Genomic DNA, 14,874 nt, shown 5'->3' with positions numbered 1-14,874 from the left:
CCTTTTGACTCAGAATCAATGAGTTCTTCCTTCAATGAATGAGTTCTTCCTTCAAATGCTGCTCGAGGTTGGTCCTTTGACTCCAACCCAAACCCTCCCACTTCAGCTCCTCCAGCGAAGCTGCTGGAAGATTTGGGGATGATCTTCCAAACAGGAAACAATTATTATTATCTCTGAAAGGCGCAATGAAATCAATTTGATTTACACCCCATGTTTCATGTTGGGTTTTTCATATTATGAGGAAGGTGATTGGAAGACAAAAAGTAGTTGCTATTCCAGTGCTTTATTTGTTCCAAATTTCATTATACATTTAATATGCTCCATGTGCAATGTTCACAAATAATTTTGTTGTGAAATACAGGCAGTTGTCTTGGCAGAGGTTTTATTTTTTTACTCATCAACACTGACTTCAGCAGCTTAGGCTCCAATCAGCACTGAACTGATCCAGAAGACTTAACAAAAAAAAACCAAAATCTATATCCATGTTTTTAGTTCATCTTTCCCTAGTCCTTGTCCGATAAAATGGAGGTGAGAAATGGTGAAAGTGGAACACTTTAATCTTCATGAAAATGCTGGTCTGTCTGCATTAATGGAAGCTCTGATTGTGTCAAGCCTTTAAGCACATGCTTATCTGTAAGCACATACTTAAACCCATTTACTTTCAGCAAAGCAAATTTGAGCATATTATGTTTTTTATATGATTGCCTATAATTACAGGGGACTGCACTGAATGACCTTCTAGCTATATTTCCAGTCATATGATCACTTTAAAACTCAGATGTTAGTGAGACTTCAACATGTGCTTAGAATTTCCTAAGTGCTTTGGTGAACTGGAACAGTCAAGTATTCTCCAGCATCTCTAAACAACAGCACATCTTGACTCTCCCATGCCAATGGAGATGTGGAAATATTCCACAGCAATTTGTTCAAATTTCTGAGTTAAACTGAAAAAAAAAAATCAATATGAACATGGATTTTTATATTTTCAGCCTTTTTTTTTTTTGTGGAGGGAAAAAAGATCTTTTTTCATTTTTGAATCACTTTCAAGTTTTCCTTGTCTTAGCTTATTAATAGCAAAAAGATAATATTTCTCACAGAAAGTCTTATTAATTTATGAATATATTATACACCTCTATGAGGATCTTGTTATGAACTTTACTATGTGGCTAGAACGATGATATTTTTAAGACCGCAAAAAGATTAAGCATTAAACTCCGTCTCCCATCCTCAACATGGCATAACCTGTCTGTACTTCCATGTTTTAAGTGAAGAGAACATTTGCACATACTCCTAAATGTTATCATGAAACCAGTATATAATCCCTGGCTTGTTTGTAATTAATTGGCTCCCATAACAAGCTAAAAAACAATCCCTTTACATTATTGTCACATTCAAACCACATTTCTACAGCAGATTGTCCAGCTGGCAAGCAAAGGGTCAAATTTCTATCTCCTCCTGGACCTTTGGCACATCCCATGTCCACAGGCAAACCCAGCAATGCTGCTGCAGCCTGAGGCAGAGGAAGGTGATGTTGAGGGACCCAGACCTACCCAAAACTTTGTGTGAAACACAAATGTGTGGCTGATGGGGACTGGCTGGAGAGGCAAAAGATCCTCAACATTCCTCTAATATCAGAGAGGAACCATATCCTGAAATTACAGTTTTATGGGGTAACACCAGGCCAGAAATCCTTCAGGATTTGATTTGCTGAGCTTTTTCCTACCCCAGAGGTTATGACATCCCTCCAGTCTCCTTGTTTGTTTGGGGCTTTTTCAGGAATTTCCTTTCATCAGGAATATCTGAATGCGATCTTTTATTTATATTCAGGTCATTATATGGAAGGAGTGAGCAGAAGGCTTTTCCTTATCTTGGGCCCTTTCCTGATTTTGGGATAGTTGGGGAATTTTTTTCCTACATTTCCTTTCACACCCTGGCCCTCACTGACCTCTCTGTTGTGTAGTTTTCAGAAAATACCATAGAACCTTGGTTTGGAACCCCCTGGTTTCCTTACCTCTGAGTTTACCTACAAGGCTGCTTAGTTTAAACCTTTCTCAAATTAATTAATTTACTGCCATTTATATTTATTATTAAAATTAGCTGTTCTCTGAGAAGACTAAAAAACCCTAAAGCTCTACAGTTCAAATTTACATTTCTTTTGCAAGTATGTTCAAAGATTTTAGAGTGGTTCTGTCAAATGTGTTTCTCCTCTAATTCAGACTAGTTTATGGTCATTTCCCTTAAGATCCTTTGGGAAAGTAGTTACTAAATTCTGCAATATTACAAATGGAGGCCAGTTCTGAAATCCCCCCCAGACTTAGCAGTCATTTTCTCATATCTTCCTACACCTTCAACACATTTGAAATCCACAGAGTATTTCCTCTGAGTATTTTCTGAACTAAATGGCCCAAAAAAAAAATAAAAAATAAAACGCTAATTTTATGGTCCAATCTCACAAGGCATCAAGCATACTGTGAGAGATAGTGAAAACTTTCTGCCTCAAACAGCTTCAGCTCTACTTTGGTGGTGGGGAGAGGCTGCACACAGAAATCTGAAGGACTGGGTCTTAAACTGCTATTGTTAAATACCACACATTAGTCTATAACACTTCAACCTTTCAGTATTAGATAAAATTTTAAAAATATAATAAATAAATTTTAAAAAAATATATCTTTAACTGCCTGGACAGCTGACCACAGACTGGACAATTTCAGCCCTCCATTCCTTGTTCATTTACAACTCAAAAGTAATTAATCATCTCTCAATGAAAGAGATCTGTTCACATATTTAACCCCACCCTCAGCATTAAAACAAACCAGTTGTGTGTCAGGAGGTGGAAAAACTCCAAAGAAAAGGGAATATTCTCATCTGCAAGCTCTGCAGAAGAGCTGCCCCAAGGTCAGACAGCTCCTCCCTGCAAGGTTTTGCTCTGCCCCAGTGCACGTCTCTGCTGCTCAAGTCCATCCACAATAAGGCATTTTCCAGCCCTTTAATTCAAGTAACAGCTTTCTTTCCATGATTGGAAAAAAGAGAATCAATCAGAAATACAAACTCTCTATTTGTGTTCTTGACATCCCTACATTAAAAACAACACATATGGTACTTAAAATGCATTCCCATTACCTTATATTTTAAAAGTACCATTGAAAGAACTACTAACTTTAAAAAACTGTACTAAATTCAAATAGGTCCCAAGGCTAATGGAAGCAATTTGTATACCAACCCAAACTGACTGGCCCACTTTTCAAAATACAGGTATGATAATCTTGTGGTTTTAAAAGGACATTTAAATTGAAAGACTGTGAATTTAGTACATAATTATACCAATAGAACCCTTTAACTTGTCAACTTGTAAATCTAAAAGGCTATCAATCATTTCTAAAGAGGAAATAAACCTTAAAATTCTTTGATTGACAGTGCTTATTTTTATGTGAAAAAAAAAAAAAGGAAAAAAAAAAAAGGAGTAAAGTGGCCAGAAATCCATTTACAAAAGTACATTGTTTTACATAGGTGAGTAAAAAGCCAATAATTACACCTCCAAAAGACATATAAATCAAGGTAAGTACTTTTCCCTCACTTACATATTTTAAGTTGCAGTAAACTTCAGGTAACTTTTTATTAAAATACTTTTCCAAATGCAAAGATTATTGAAGCCATTAATAGAGTAGCATTTTCATTTAAGCTAATATAATCATTTTTGCAAATACAAGATTTAAGCCATTTTTCTCCTTCCAAACAATAAACTTTTAGCCTGTCTCTTGTGTGAATTAACTAAAATTACACCCAGGTGTACAAAATCTGTCTATCTATCCTAGTGTATGAGTTAAGGCACAATATTTATTATTCTTACCATTTTATGAATTACTTCTTAAACCCTTGAGGAAGAACTTTCTTTCAAATTAGACTCTAACAGAATAAGCCATGAAGCTCTTTATGCAGCAAGTCTAAAGCCATAACTCATAAAATCTAAGGCTTTTAATCAAGAAAATGCACAATGTCTGTGGAAATAGGGATGTGTACATTATAGTCATCTTTTCAAAGTCCAGCTTATGTTTTCAACAAAAATGCTCCTTATACCTCTGAGAAAAAAAATGTTTCCATCATAACCATAATTTCAAATTCTGCACAAATAATTTTAATAACCACATGCAGATAATCCACCATCTTTAAAAGTCTCTTTTTTTTTTTAAACTAGTCAGTGGAGGGCTTTTTTTAATATTTCACATAATGAATTCCTACTGTGTCAATAAAGCTCTGGTTGTTAATTGAATGACTGTCTGATGTATCTGAGGGAGGAATTTGTTTCTCTGGCCATGCTGCCAACTCACAGCGGAATGATCGACACTTAATATCAGCAATTAAAAGGACCTGTTCAAATATCATATGGAATTCGTAGCTTGGGGTAGTGTAGGAGAGCCCTTCACCAAGGAAAACTCATTCAGCAAATGCAGAGAGTAATTGAATTAGACACATTTTAACATTATTATTCAAAGAAAAATAAACACACACTACATAGAAGCATTATGGAAATATTTCAGAATGTAAAACATATCCAGTTAATTTGTTTCCCATGCATTCATGGTTTCATTTACTCCTTTTATTTTTCAGTCCTTGTTTCTTTTTCATTCTGTTTGACCCAGAACCAATGAGAAAGCAGCACTCAGACCTATGAACTTCCCATATGCTTTTCCAGTGGAAAAGGCTGCAAGGAGAGGGAAGGGACTCTGAGTGCTCAAATAACCCAAAAAAAAAAAGGCTGAAGGCTACAAAAAAATTTGCCTCAGGCCCACATGTCTGACCATCCCTATCTCTGAGGAGAAATCTGGTCTTGATTTTTTTCTAAGTGAAACACTCAGGGAAAGTCTGTACATGGGAATTAAATATCCCACAGTGTTTGCTCCTGTGGAGCACCAGGGAGTCGCTGAACAGTGGAATGAAGAAGATTCTTTAGACTCTTCCTCTGTCTCTTCACAGATTTTTTTTGTAAATTTGGCTCTACAACAAAATTAGACAGCTGATGACAGGTCCTGAATTGCAGTGTCAAAGAGGTGGGGTTTTGGGGTCTGCACACAGTTGTTTTGTTTTTTTCTTTCCTGTCCAATGAGAGGAACTTCATCAGAATATAAATAGAAGGTGACTCTGTGGCCAAGACACACAAAGTTTCGTGTCTCAACACCTCACAGCCACAAAAGACTTCTGCTGCAAGCCCCTGACCCTAACAAAATAAAACAGTGACTGCAGAAGGTGGGAACAGGACAGGACAGACCATGATAATGCCAAACCCCAGGTACTAAAATGCCTTGCTAAGGCCCTGCAGTAGAGCAGCACTGGTGCATGGTGTTACAAAGCAACATTTTGACCCCAAATCCAACAGCTCTTATGCACAGTGGCCTCTTTCTGCCTGCTCTACAAAGACAGCAACAAAAACCCACTTCAAAACCCCATCATCAAATGAGAAAAAAAAAGTCTGTTCTGAAAATCTCCCTGCAAAGACTTTTCCTTTGCTAATTAAAGCTCCTTAAATGAAAACATGCGAGCATCTGAGCTATTGGTTGTTGTTGTTGTTGTTGTGAATTTGTCTTGCTTTTTCTAAAGTTTTCTTTCCACTGACTTTCCCTGGAGTGTTTATTCCCACAAGCAGTGGAAAACAGAAGTGGGTGGGACAGCAGCAGCCTGCACAGAAAGGTCTGGGCTAGAAAGGCCCTTCCAGTGTTAACCCAGAATTTCCTTGTTTTTCTGGTCTTGGTACTTAAACGTGCTCCTGTGCATTGAATTTGTTCCATTTCTAAAATCAAGCTGTGACATCATGTCATTTATTTTTTTAAAAAATTAGAAATAGAGATATCTGAAATGTAATTCCTACATTTTATTGCCATTTAATGCCCCACCAGACACCACGTGCTTGTGTGGAACAAGCTGAGTCAAACGACAAACCCAACAAAGAGTTCTCCCGAGCTTCCCCTGTGACTGCTCCTCTCTTGAACTAAAGATGCAACAGGCCAGTGTTTGAGGCAGCTCCACCGTGTCCATCAGTGTTATTACAGACATGATAGAGTGATATTTTCTTCCTAAAAACAATTTTTTGCAGGAACTTGGAGCCAGAGGAGCAGTTCCCTTCTCACCCAGCCCACTCCCTGCTGCCAGTGGAGGTGCTGAAGATGCAAGGAATGCATGTCTTGAGCCCCATATTTTTATGGAAGTTAGAGAATGCAATTATGAGATCTGTCTAGCAGGAATTATGTGTTGGTTTCTCCAAGCACATCAGCTCTGAAAGTTCACTCATAGCAACCTGCAATCTGGCTTGGGAGGGAAAAAAAGTCAAACAATTTGTGAGCTTCACAGTTTCTTCTTCCTGACTGCACTGACCTCTTGTCTAATGGGGAAGATTTGGCCTTAAGGGAGTCTGAAACAGCAGCCAGTTTCAGGCACTGGAATTGAAACACCCCAATTTCACAACAGGCTGCTGGAATTCACTGGGGATGTGCATACAGGGGCCAGAAGGAAATTAATGCATGTTGGTTACTTCATCTGGCCATCCAGGTTAATTGATGCAACTTCAGCAGTCATTATAAAAAGGGATAAACAGCATTTACATGTGAATATTTCCCACTTTTTCAGACACATTCTGGAGGTACATGTGATCAGGCAGCAAAAAAATTACTGAAAAGGGCTGGTTCTCAATGGCTTGTCCCTACATTTTAATAAATAAATATATGTGTATACAGAAATACAAGCACAGAAATGCATCCAAGCCAACATTTAAAACAATGGGTGCATAAGGTTAGTTATAAGATCTATATTTAGACCTACTTTAAAACATTTTAAAAATAAAGACACTGCATTTATTTTTAAACTGTTGGCTCAGAAACAGGTGCAGAGATGTACCAGAGTGTGGGAGATGTTAAACTGTCACCTCATGTAACCTTTTCTTTCATTGTGTATTCTGCATATTTTCAGCATTTTTTTCCTTTGCATGCACTTCTCAAATTCCACAATGTAAGTGCATACACCTTTAAAATTGTCCTAGAGATTATTTTGGATAATGTACAGGAAGGTTTTTTCTGTTTTCACCCTTCACAAACTCCTTTGGGGTAGACAGTGTTGAAAACCATTGTTGAAACTTGTTCGTATGCAGAAATATTTCCTTTTGAATATTGCCTCTCTCACTTTTAACCTTGTTATTTCTTATCATCTCTTCAGATTATTAAAAAAATTATTACCAGGGGATGCATAAACGAAAAACCTTGGTGTCCAGTGTGAATTCCTATCAGAAGCTTCTCAGCATAAATTTGGCTGCTTCTCAGAATTGTAGACTTGTGACATGGAAGCACACTATGGTCAGAGCAAAGAAGAATCTTCAAGAGAGAAAACTGGAAAAACTCCAGCTATCACATTCAAAATCTCTGAAAATGAGATTCACAGGGAAACACAAGTGGAGCTGAATCATAAAAATTCTATGAATTATGCCTAACTGTAATGAATATTATAGGTGTGGTACTCTTGGAAGAGGCTGACCTGCTGCAAGGTTTAATTTAGGGCTTTAATCCCTCTCCATAACTAATTTTAAATCCCTTGAGAAAATAATAGTTTTCAAACACCTTTATTTCTGAATATAAGCTTTGATTTGTTGTACTGGTTTTGCCCAAATGAAATTGCACTAAAGCTACTCACCCAAAAGCAAAAGGACCATTTTGGCTATACCCTGGATGATGGAGCAAATTATTTAACATTGAAACAGTTCGGTTTGTTGTTTTCTACTTTGTAACATTTAAACAGAAATGTATCATTTGAGAGCTTTCTGTAGTCTGTGATTTCAGCAGCAGATGTATCACCTGCTTCCATAATTGCTCAGGGTTTGGGGTTTCTTCTCTGCAAAAATTTTGACAATATATGTTATCAAGGGTAAAAAAATAAAAAATAAAAAATCATCCCAGCCTGTCTGATAAACATGTTTCCCTGCCCTCACACCCCAGTGAGCACTGTGACACTATACTTTTATCATCTAGTGTGTGCTCAGAATGAGCTTAGAACAGCAATTGCCAGGAATAGGCAGGCGATAAACTGCATTGATTTAACACATCTTGTTTTCAATCATGCTCGGATTTTCTGAGCACGCATTTTTCCTGTACTTCAGCTTGTAGCTTTTATCTGACGAGCTGATCCCTTTTCACTGGAAAATGAAAAGGTCGCACAATAAGACACGGTTTACTGGAACTTGAGCACGCACCAGGGAAAGTATTTTAGATAAATACTGTCAGACATAGTGGAGCTGAATTTCAACAACACAATTGCTAAACAACAATACTTATTACTCTCTAGAACAAGCCTACAAGCAACTTATGGCTCACAGCAGGGGAGATCTCAGAGTTAGGCTCAGGAGTTAAAGAAACCTTATTAAAGCTTGTTTAAAGATGCACCACTGCTTTTGTCTTAGTGCACTCACCAGCCCTAGCCCAGGACCAAACTAACACCCCCTCAATTCCTTTCCTAGGTAACTTATAAATTATGGAAACCAACAGCAATGACTTTTCTTATTCTTTTGTCTTTTTTTTTTTGGCAGAAAGGTGATTGACTACATGCTTGATTTAATTTAATCAAATGGAGCACTGGGTGCTGGTAAAAAATAAAATTATCCAAATGTGAAAGTAATTTAACTGAAACTAATTCATTAACCAAGGTGAGTCACTGAGGAGGTCAGTAAACAAGCAAGGAGTAATATGGCATGAACCATGTACCAAAGACCAAGGTGCAGCAGGCTCAGAAGAATAATTCTAATTCATTTCCCTCCTCCCTGTGAAGTGATTGCAGTGATCCTGACCAAAACAGGACTGGAAGAAAAATAGCCTCACTTTTCCCTAGAAGGGGCAAAGAAAATTTCCAAGTTATTTTTTACTGCACTGATTTTACCCAAGAAAAGACATTACCTATTCTTCATGGAAGATGCAATACGAAAGGAAACCCCAAAACCAAAGCAGCATTTCCACAAACCTCCTCCCCACTTCTCAGCAATGTCAGTGCAAAACTGGTGTGAAATATTTTTCTTACTTCTCCTGAATGTGCTTTTACTCATCTAGGTCCAGCACAAACTCATCCTAGATTCACTTTGTCCCAGATCCTGAACCAGTTTAAAGCAGAAGGAATCTGCCAAATTTTCTGAAACGACGCTGACACTGGCTGAAGTTTAGTTTGTCTACTGCATATACACATCAGATAGCCAAGCCTCCAGCTCCAGTCAGAGCCATCCATCTTTTGGGTATTCCACTCACATTGCAAGTCTTACAGAAAAAAATACCATAAATATTATTTCAGTTACATTTTTTAATTGTAATTTTAAATAGGCAAGTCACAAGCAAAGGGACAGAACTCAAGGAAAGCATAAAGGAAAATCCAACTTTGCGTGCAATGCCACCTCACATTTAGCTCTGGCTAATTATTAGCTCAGGCTCTCTAGCCTGACTGTAAGAGAGCTCACACAAGCATTGATTCTTCCTTCTCACCTGGCAAGGTTTTGGGTTGTTTTTTTTTCCTAGAGGAGTAAGTTGGAAACCCATGCTGCATTTTAGGGTTATCTCATGCAGCACAGGCAGAATTCTGATATGTCTTCTCCATTAAGTGCTCATAATCCCGGGAATGAGAGTAACTCATTTCTTCCCAGGGTGCCTGTTAACTGAGGATCTCATCTTAATTGAGTGCACAGCTCAGTTAACCATCTTCACACCCAGGAACCATTAGTGCCCCATGGGCAGCTCTGCCAGGCCCTCCCTGCCTGAGGCTCAGCAGAGGAGGGGACGGATGCAGGTGATGAGCAAACACCGTCAAGGGCTGCTGCTCCTGACAAAATGAGGGCTCTGGGGCTGAACTGGCTTTGGCTAAATTATCAGCATCAGATCACCTTGCCAGTCAATTCCAGAGGGATCAACAAATCCTGCAGCTCTGCCCCCAGACACGAGCTCAGTACCCTCAAACACGCCTACAGAGATCAATGCTCTGGAATTTGCAGCCTAACAGGCAGAAGGCAAGAAGCAAAAATAATTGCCTGTATCCTTCCCTTCTCATCTTGCCTCTCTTCCACCCTCACCATTTACCTTCTACAATTTACTTGGTAAACCAGTGAAAGGGATTATGGAAATTAAATGGTGCAACCATTTGCCTACAAAGCTGATATCTCAGAAAGAAGCTGTAAAAGGCAAGGAAGTGAGGAACCAGCCTAAAACTCACTATCCTGTTATGAAACTCTCCCAGTATTTTATTTACAGTGGGGATGAACTTTGATTCTTCAGTGGTCACTGCTGGGATATACAACAAAACACTCAAACTGGTTGATGGCACCCCAGAGCAGTAACCACATCCCTGCTTGAATTGGATTATTTTTTTCCTAAATTGGAAATATTAAAATTTCCTTAATTAATAAAGAAGTGGAATACACAGATGAAAGATTGCGAAATTATCAGTAAATGGAATGAAAGATGTAATGTTATGATGGATAACCAGATTTCATCACATAGGTTTATATATTCATGCACCTGTACTTATTTCCTAATTTTCTAGATATAATTGGCAGCCTATAGGAAGATTCAGATCTCAGCTCTGAAGTTGTCAATAAAATACCTTCCAAGTAGCACAGTATTGCTATTTTCTCTTGTATAAAACAAATACTTGCTTTCTATCCAATTCAAAACAAAAGCAAACCCCCTGTAATGGATTACATTATTCTGCACAACTTTTTTTTTTTTTTCCTAATAGATTTCACAAGAACTGTTGTCATAAAAAATTGCCACCAAAATCTATGTGTATTGTATTAATATGCCTCAAAGTTCAATACCTACACAAACAGTATCATCAGGTGATAAAAACAAAGATGCTGCAAGTGTGACATGAAGAAAGAGTATTCGAATGTTAAAATCTAATTTAGCAATTTGCAAATTGCCGCTCTAAAAGGAGGAATTTAGCATTAATCTTGCTGGAAGTGGCATATTTATCAGGAACTGATTTGCAGCTTTCCAGGCAGTAAGCAATGATATAAATACACTTCTGGGTTCATCAGCACTATGCAAGAGTGAGCTTAAACAGACAAACTCACGGAGGCCCTGGGTGTGTGAAGGATTAAGCTCCTGGCTGCCAGAGTTAATTAGTGTGCACAGAGGATGCTCTGATGCTCCTGCTCCAAACCAGCTCCATCACAACTGCCCCAGGGTGTCTCTGCTCCCTGCTCTCCTGGGCAGTGTATCCCAACTCCAGGGAAGCTTTTTCCCTCCTCCCACACAGCCCCCGTGAACACCAAGCCCATCCTCTCTGTCAGGACACCTTCCCTCACCAAACAGGACACAGGGAAAAGGATGGGACTGCAAAAATGTCCAATACCTTGTGCTTCAGAGAAGATGACTTTGGTTTTGCACTGAATGCCCTGTGTTGATGCTGCACAGCCCATCCCTGCAGAGCCTGGGCACAGCCAGGGGGGCTGGCCACACCATAGAGGTCTCTCAAGAGAGGAGATTCCCACCAGTGAGCTTTTATCAGTGTGTTGACTTTGATTCCCACATTCTGTGTGGTCTGCTCCCTGTCTGAGCGTGATACACACTCAGTGGTAAAAGCAGTTATTGAAAATAAACCTGAATTTTAGCTGATTGAGTAACAAATGGACACTGGCAAGGTTCTGTGCATTCTGCTGGAGCAGATGGATCCTCACTCACCCAGGCTGGGGGAGACACAGCAATGATATTTAAGTTTAGGACATGCAAACTGGTTGATGCTTTCTCTAAACACCAAAGGGAAGTGCAATGTCACCTTTTTCTTCCAAACTTTGCTTGTTGCACAAAACAAAAGTGAATGAGCAAGAGCAAAGCAAAAAATTCCCATGGGATTTGCCTGCTCTACCTTGTCATTTCCTTTTGTTCCCTTTCCTTCTGCAATTCCCCCCACACCAGCAACATAACAAAGTCCCCTTCAAAAACTACTAATTCAGTAGTTTATCACAAGGATAAAGTAAAACATGAAATACTGAAACACAAATAAAAGGAAACTAAAGACACCATCTCCTGGGCACCTAGAACAAAACTAGAAAAAAAACCCATCTTTTTCTGAACTTTCAAATATTCTGAAATTAAATAATTGGAAAGGGGGAGATGGGATTAATGCAACTCTGTTTTAAAGCTTCTTACACTGTGAAATCCCATATTATTCTATAGGCAGCATTCACCATCAGCTAAACTGACCCACTGAACTCTGGTGTGTCACATGGCAAAATTTAGTTTCAAGTACTCTTGAAAAAGTACTCAGGGGTTGACTTTTATGACATTCAACTACTGAGCATGCAAATCATTATTTATTATTTCTTAGGCTTTCAAATCTCACTGGATTAAAGGACACATTACATAATTTGGTCAGAATTTTTTTCAGCTTTGCATTTTAATCAGATTATGCCTGTAGAGACCTTAAGTTTCAGGATATTTCCCCAGCAAAAAAGATGTATTTCCACCAGCAAGAATGAAGTCATCCTCTTCATTGTGAACCTCTGCAGTGTTTTCTTTTGCCTCAGCACAAGATCTCTTTCCACATTATTTGGCTTCATACATTCCCTGTAATTTATAGCAGCCCTGAATTATTTCTCAGTTTCAGAGCTGGGGAACAAACAGCCACAAAGCCATAAAATGTAGGTACCTATGCCTATTTAAAAATCCCAGCAGGCACCTAAATGAACTTTCAGGACTCTAAACGCAATTAAAATTCTGACTTTAAGTAACAGGGTCAAAATTACAAAGGAAGCCTGAGACTCAAAAGAGGGTTTTCTGCCACTGGAAGAAAGGCTGGACCTGCAGTTTGAACTGTCTGAGGCATCAGGAGACACCCAGATCCTTCAATCAGTCAAGCTTTAGTGAACTAAATCTGTAAATAAGTAAGGGACAAAATTCAGAATGTCTTTCCCTGTGCTATGCTGGGCAAGGGTAGAAGAGTTGGGCACAGTTTTTCAGCAGTAAACTGCAGAGGAAAGGAGCTGCCAGTCAATGATAACCTCCCATTCCAAGCACTTAAAGCTTTTCAACTTCAAAAGGCACTAATGAGTAAAAATTAGTATCTGCTCATCCCTCTACTATTGCCTTCAAGTAGAATTTATTCTATTTGAAGTTGTCTGCTTTTTTTTCTTTTTAATGTATTTGTATTCTTAATTTATTCCCAGTCATCCTGAAAGCTTTTGGAGACATGTAAGATCACCCCCAAAAATGGCACTCAGTGACTGTCATTAATTTCCCATTTCATAACAGGTTGCACAGAGGAAAAGCAGTATTTTCCAGCCTGTGGTGTACGAAACTCCTAGACCCCTGAAGTCCTACAACTGTTTCTTGGTGGCCCATGAAAGGGAGCTGACAGAGGTGCAAGTCTATTGTCAGCTGGTTTAAAGCCACTGCACAATTCCTTGTTCAAAGGTCTGCATTTGTACTGGAAAATATTTAGGTGTCCACAACCCTAAAAATGTTGCAAAGAGACCACAATAGATGGTTTGTTGGCACAAGCTCTCCTCCCACTGGAAGATTTGCTACATACATTGAGGCACCAGCTTGGAAGATTGTGGATATTTTCTGCTGAATGGGGCCCTTGGAGAGGAAATATTTGATTTACTGCAGAGTTCTCATTTCCCTGAATTGCAAATAAAGTGTAATTTGATTAAATGTAAATGAATCCTACAGTACTTTTGGTGGCTTGTCTGAAACAATTGATTGTAATGGGCATCCATCATTTGGCTTGATTTTAATTCAGAGACAAAAAAGGCAAAATGAGAAAACTGAAGCAAGTGCCTCTAACATTCTAGAGCTGGAGCAGTCGAGATTCCTGGCGTTGGACTGTCATTCCCATTGTTCTCAGAGTAGAGGGGAAATGCAAAAGCAAAAGCAGAAGAATAATGGGAAACACATACATAGAATTAGATCTAGAGGAAAATTCAGCTTTTCCACATCGTGTTCTGTTAAATCAGCTTAAGGAGCACAATTTGTTAAATTTATTTTAACATCAATATTCTAAAATGAATGAGTAAGGAAATGAATATTGCTGTTTTTCTCAGAAGAAAAGCTTTGTTTTTATAGATCACCCAAGTCCTTTTTCACCAAGAGAATTTCCAAGTGCATAATACTAACTTCAGCAGTTCTTGTGGTTTGAAATAATAAGAGAAGTGAAATTACTGATACATACAAGCTTGATAAACTTTTGGTGTCATTTTCTTCAAATGTGGAACTACTCCAACCACAGAGATAATAATAGATGACCAGATTGTAACTGCTTTATTGCTTCTTTTTCCTCATAAATTTTAATTTTGGAAAGTTAAGTGAAAAATGTGGTTTCAATTTCCTACAAATTGCACACAATTGGGTTTTAACATGAACATAGAAAGAGATGGTACGTTCTTTGGAGTGAATTAGGGAGAGGAGTTTGTGTCTTTGTCTTTCAGCATCATCAGAATAACAAAGTACAAAATGCAAAAAAGATGACTGTGGAAAAAGAAAAAAAGCAGCTGTACAATGTACTAAGAAAATCAAGGAGTAATTCTTTATATAAGTAAGCTCTGGGCAATTTAACATGATAATACCTGCTCTAGCCTTTCTCCCCTCTGTTTTACCAGACTAGAGCTTAGAAGAACTCGGGCTGCCTACATGTGTTACAGGAAAGCCTCTAATGAGCAAACACTGTGTACATAAAATCCTGTACCAGAAAAAGTCCTGTACCATAAAAATCCTGTACCAGAAAAAGTCCTGTACCATAAAAATCCTGTACCAGAAAAAGTCCTGTACCATAAAAATCCTGTACCAGAACTGCCCCAGCCCCGTGCAAGGCAGCCCTGCTCAGGCCAGATTAAAGAGGCCTGGATAAATACTAATGTGGAACTAGCAA

General features: G+C 38.5%; 1 protein-coding gene across 8 annotated transcripts in view; it reads right to left on the bottom strand.

Annotated features, from left to right (window-relative positions):
- The window catches only part of EBF1 (EBF transcription factor 1), a 266,220-nt gene that overhangs the window by 30,266 nt on the left and 221,080 nt on the right, over positions 1-14,874 (bottom strand). The gene's annotated exons all lie outside the window — the stretch shown is intronic.

Source organism: Cyanistes caeruleus, chromosome 15 (assembly GCF_971803275.1).
Source record: "Cyanistes caeruleus chromosome 15, bCyaCae1.hap1.1, whole genome shotgun sequence".
Classification (NCBI taxonomy): domain Eukaryota; kingdom Metazoa; phylum Chordata; class Aves; order Passeriformes; family Paridae; genus Cyanistes; species Cyanistes caeruleus.
Note: the sequence above shows the minus strand (reverse complement) of the source record. Positions and strands in the feature narration are given on the sequence as shown.